This window comes from Rosa chinensis, chromosome 7 (genome assembly GCF_002994745.2).
Source record: "Rosa chinensis cultivar Old Blush chromosome 7, RchiOBHm-V2, whole genome shotgun sequence".
Lineage (NCBI taxonomy): Eukaryota > Viridiplantae > Streptophyta > Magnoliopsida > Rosales > Rosaceae > Rosa > Rosa chinensis.
In genome coordinates, this window is record NC_037094.1 from 62782511 (window position 1) to 62788462 (window position 5952).

Below are 5952 nucleotides of genomic sequence, written 5' to 3' on the forward strand. Positions count from 1 at the left end.
TACTTTTATTTAGATGTGATCCCAAGAACAAAATTCTCCAAAAGATAGGAGTCTTTCTGGAAAAACTATGACCTCAGAACCAAGGACCAGCAGCCCAGCCGCCGCCGACTCTACCAGGGTTGCGGCAAAAACCCCTAAACCCAGTTTTGCTTCTGTTCTCTCTTCAGACCCACCCTTCAATTTCTCCTTCGATAACCTACCTATTCCTTCCTTCGAGAATGGTTGCCCCATGATTCAAATTTCTGAAGAGGCATAATTGCGTGGCATTGAGAGTTGCCAATCCAACCTTGTTGGTCGTCTTCTCTCCCCACCAAATGGGATCATGCCCAAATCCCATGAATTGGCACAGTGCCTACGCTCATGCTTGCCTTCTCTGGAAAACTGGTCTGTAGCTCTGTTGGGCAAGGGTTTCTTTATGTTACAGTTTCAATCTTCAGTGGACAAGCAATGTGTTTGGTCTATGGGTTCAATCAATTTAAAACCTGGGATTTTACGTTTGATTCAATGGACACCTAGCTTCTCCCCGACCACCTACAAGAACACCTTTGCACAGGTGTGGGTGCATTTCTGGGATCTTGGCTTTGCATATTGGGAGCCCCAGACGCTCTTTGAGATCACCAGTGGTATTGGCATGCCAGTGAAACTTGATCCAAGGACTGCTAACTGTTCCATTGGTCTCTGTGAAAGAATTTTGATCCATGTGGATCTCTCTAAGCCTCCTACTGAGAAGCTCCAGATTAGTAGAGCAAGTGGCGAGATTGTTTCTGTAGGAGTACAATATGAGACTTGCCCAACCTTCTATGATGTTTGTTGCACGGTTGGACATACTGCCTCAAAATGCAGGTCTAGGGTTCCTTTGGACCAGTCACCGACTTGTGGCAGAAGTGCAACTCGTACATGTCCGGCTCGTCACAGGTAGTCCAAGACAAGGTCAGGGATGAGAAGGGAGTAGTCCAATGGGACACCATGTAGTTCGGGTGCTACTCAACCCCAACATGCAGCACGCACTGTTATTGCTGCTCAACCAACGTTGGATATCCCAGGAATGGATATTTCTCTAGCGAGGCATCTCCATGTAGAGAATGTTCCCATGGTTCAGGATAACTCTTCCATTGCCAGTGTTCCACCGGGTTTTAGCATGTTGGCTAACCCTCCAGTTGTGGGAACCTGCACAAATGAACTTAAGCATGAAAATGCAAATGATGTGACTTCTATTAGAAACCCAGAAGTAGATGCAAATGATGTGATTTCTGCAGGAAAACTAGAATTATTGTTGGATGAGGCATTAGATGAGGGAGAGTTCACGCCTGGAGTAACAAAGAAAGCAAAGAAGCTTCAAAAAAAGTCTAAAAAGGTCAAAGTTAAACCCAAACCTGGGTTGCGCGCTCAAGTCCAGAAGAGCGCAAAACACTTCAATTGTTAATGAAGATTTTGTATTGGAATGCCCGTGGCATTGGGAACGATGGCACAAGACTGGCTTTAGCTAGTATGGTACGTGTTCACAAAGCCTTAATTGTTTGCATTTCAGAACCTTTCATTTTGTTTGACTCTATTAATTTCTCCTTTTGGAGATCCTTGGGTCTCCAGCTCCTTACTACTAACAATAAGGGATTGCAAGACCCCAACTTGTGGTTTCTTTGTCATGAAGCTCTTAGGGTACAGGTGATCTCGGCCTCAGACCAACAGATTTCAGTATCTTGTACCTTTGAGGGGGTCTCTTGTGTGCTAACGGCAGTGTACGCCAAAACTACGGTTGCAGGTAGACGTCAACTTTGGCAAGATTTACATCATATTCATTACCAGCATGGCCAGGGGCCCTGGTTGGTGTTCGGAGATTTTAACTGCATCTTGGGTGTGCATGAAAAGCATGGAGGCGCTATGCCAAATAGAACTTCCTGCCTAGATTTTAGTCAGATGTGCTCTGATTGTGAGCTTTTGGATATCCCCACAAAAGGTCTAACTTACACTTGGTCAAAGGGTAATACTGAGGTCAGACTTGACCGAGCTCTAGGGAACATGGAGTGGATGAATTCCTGGAGCTCCATGGATTGCTGCACCCTTACAAAGGCAATGTCAGATCATTATCCCATTTTAGTGTCTTGCTCTAAGTTGGATGCTATCCCGAGGCCACCATTTAAGTTTCAAAGTTTGTGGTTGCAGACACCAGATTTCTTGGCCTTAGTTCGATCCTTCTGGAACACTCTACACTTTTATGGGTGCCCACAGTTCACCCTAGCAGCTAAGTTACAGGCTCTGAAAGGCATGCTGAAATCCTGGAGCAAAGAACAAGTGGGAGATGTGCATGCTCAGGTTGCTCATTCTAAGGCAGCTTTAGATGCGGTTCAGGCTGAAATTTCCACTTATGGTTTATCAGATGAGAGAACTAGTAAAGAAAATTAAGCCCACAACAATTATTTATCGACCCTCACTATTCAAGCCACTTTCTTGAGGGACAAATCTGGAATACGTTGGCTAAAAGATGGTGACAGGAACACTACTTTTCTTCATAACATGGTCAGGGTTCGGCGTCTTCAAAATTCAATCACATCGCTGTTGGATGAGGACAGGGTGCTCAATGATCAAGCTGCTATTGCTGCACACGCGGTACAACACTTTGAAAGTTGTTTCACTCAGGATCATCAAATACAGAACACTGGTCTAGTTGAAAGGGTCATCCCACATATGGTAACAGAGGAGGAGAACTCTTCTCTTCTTGCCACCCCCTCTGCTGAAGAAATTAGAGATGCCGTTATGAAAATGGATGGAAATAGCGCCCCAGGGCCTAATGGTTTTGGCGGTTGTTTTTTCTCTTCTTGTTGGTCTGTGGTAGCTATTGATGTGATAAGGGCAGTTCAGAGTTTTTTTATTAATGGATACATTATGCCGCATTTCAACTCCAACATCCTCATATTAATTCCCAAGCGAGAAGACCCTGAAAGCATCTCAGACTTTCGTCCAATTGCACTTGCCAACTTCGTGTTCAAGATCATCACCAGAATTGTGGCTGATAGGCTTGGTCCAATAGCTTCTCGTATCATCTCCCCTAACCAAAGCGCCTTTATTAGAGGAAGGTCCATTGTCAATCCCATTGTGTTGACCTCAGAATGTGTGAATCTCCTTGACCAGAAATGCAAATATGGGAATTTAGCTATTAAATTTGATATCCGCAAAGCATTTGACACTTTGGATTGGAATTTTCTTCTTCGTGTCCTCGGTGCCTTTGGGTTTGACGCCGCTTTCGTAAGCTACATTCACACTATTTTGCAATCTGCATATCTATCTGTCAATGTTAATGGGCAGGCCAATGGATACTTTACATGCTCTAGGGGTGTCCGTCAAGGCAATCCTTTATCTCCATTATTGTTTTGCCTAGCGGAAGAAGTTCTAAGCCGTGGCCTTTCTTCTTTGGTTAATAGAAGGAAGATCAAGACAATTGCAGCTCCATCAAGTGTATCCCCCCATCCCATGTGTTGTTTGCGGATGATGTTATGGTATTTCTTCAAGGTAAGCCTTCTCATTTACGAAATCTAATGTCTTTTATGGAAGAATATGCTGTGAATTCTGGGCAGGTTGTCCACAAAGCCAAATCTAATTTGTTTTTGGGAAGATATGCTTTGCCGAGGCAAAACAGAACTTGTGGCTTACTTGGAATACGACCGGGACAACTTCCCTTCATTTATCTCGGTGTTCCAATTTTTATTGGGCATCCGAAATCTGAGCATTTGGTTCCAATTGCAGACAAAGTGAGGTGCAAGCTGAGCTCCTGGAAAGGTGAACAATTGTCACAAGATGGTAGGCTACAACTTATATCCTCCGTAATAGAAAGCATCTTGATCTACAGCTTCCATATCTATGAATGGCCAAAGTCTCTTCTAAATAGAGTACAAGGATGGATGAGAAATTTCTTTTGGAATGGTGATCCAATCAAGAGTGGGTCTGCCCTAGTAGCTTGGAGCACAGTTTGCTCTCCAAAATCTCAAGGAGGGTTGGGTTTAAAGAATCTTTTTGCATTGAATAGATCATTGTTATTAAAACGCCGTTGGGAGGTGGCTTCAAAGGCGTCTACATCTGCAAGGTTCCTTCATGATCGCTTTCTGCAAGTTGGTTTGCACCCTTGTTCGTACTATAAGAAATCAGCAATATGGTTTGGTTTAAAAAAATTATGGCCGATTCTCCTTGTGAGGGTGAAATGGATCCTGGGAGATGGTTCTACAATAAGGTTTTGGAAGGATAAATGGTTGGGTGAGGAATTAATTCACTCCACAGATTATGAAGAAGAAGTAAGGACGCTCCTAAATGACAAGGTTGGTGACTTCATCTTGAATGGTCAGTGGAATCTCCCTCCTAGCTTCTTCATGGTCTTTCCCCAAGCTATCAGGACAGTCCCAATATCGTCTGACCTTGCCCTGGACCAGCTGATCTGGACTGAGGCATCATATAGCACTTTGTCATCCAAGGAGGCATACCAGGTTTTGTCTCCTCCCATACTAGCACCTCATTGGTGTAAGCGGATTTGGCATCAGGCCATTCAGCCACGAAAGAGCATGGTGGCATGGAAAACCTTACTTAATAGAGTTTCTACAGATGAGCGGCTTCAGCGTCTTGGTACCAAGCTCTGTTCAAGATGTTATCTTTGCCGGAGACATACTGAAACTACTAACTACTTATTTCTTGAGTGTGTGGTGGCTGCGTCATCTTTGGCTTGGCTCCAGCAAATGTTCCGGCTCCACATTTCTGTAGGTACACCACTGCCTGACCTGTTTCTTGATGCTACCCTCTCTACGCTTAATCAATCACCAAAATTGCTATGGTTTATTTCTCTCTGCAATTTACTTTGGTGCCTGTGGAGTGAACGTAATAAAAGAAAGTTTGAAGGTGGTGAGTGTTGCCCCTCTAGGTTCAAACAATTTTTCTTATTGTCTCTAAAAGAATCTGCAGGCTTAGCTTTTGTCTCCTCATCTTCTACCTCGAGTCAGGTTCCCATCTTTGGCTACCTGGGCATTTCACCTCTTCTTCCCTCGGCACCCCGCTTCACTCCTGTGATTTGGCAGCCCCCCCCCCCCGGAGGCTGGTTTAAAGCTAATTCTGATGGTTCTTACAGTGGTATTAATCAAGCAGGCTATGGAGCAATTTTCAGAAACAGTGATGCGACCTTCTTGGGTGCTTTTTCTTGTAATGCACAGGTCCCTTGTGCTATAGATGCAGAGTTATTGGCTGTGATTGAGGTAATTAAGGTGGCAAAAGAGAGAGGATGGTTTTCTTTATGGGTAGAAACAGACTCCATGTTGGCATTACAGTACTTTAAAAAGCCAGGCTTGGCGCCTTGGAGGCTTCGGGTGAAATGGATGAATAGCCTTGCATCCATTAGCCAGTTTCAGGTACACATCTCTCATGTCTTCAGGGAGGGGAATCAAGTCGCAGATAAGCTAGCTAAACACGATGCCGTGACTAGTGGTTCAGTTTGGTGGGATTCAATCCCTCAATTCCTGTTTAGTTCTCTTGGGCATGATTTTTCTGGACGTACTACTTACCGGTTTGCTTAGTTTTGGTTGGTTTTCTATTTGTCTGTTCTATGTATGGGACTGGTTAAGGTCTAGTCCCCCGCCCCTCACTCTGTATCTTTGGATTCTTTTTTTAATAAATATTCTAATGAGGGATGGGCGGTGGGCTCCCGGTTGTAATGGTTCCCTTCGGGATTGTGTGGGTACATTGGTGCCTCTTTCAGACAGTTATAGAGGAGCTAATATCGCCTAATCCTCATTAGTTTTTTTTTTTTTTTTTAATCTTTTAGATTTCTTTTAAAAAATAATAATAATAACAATAAAAATTTGAAAGCCCCTCCACAGGTCCCATGAATTCTGCTAATCTTCTATCATGAAACTCTAATGCCATTTACTCATCTAGCTTAATGACATGCAGTTCAATCTTATCAACCTCCAATCCATTTTCTTA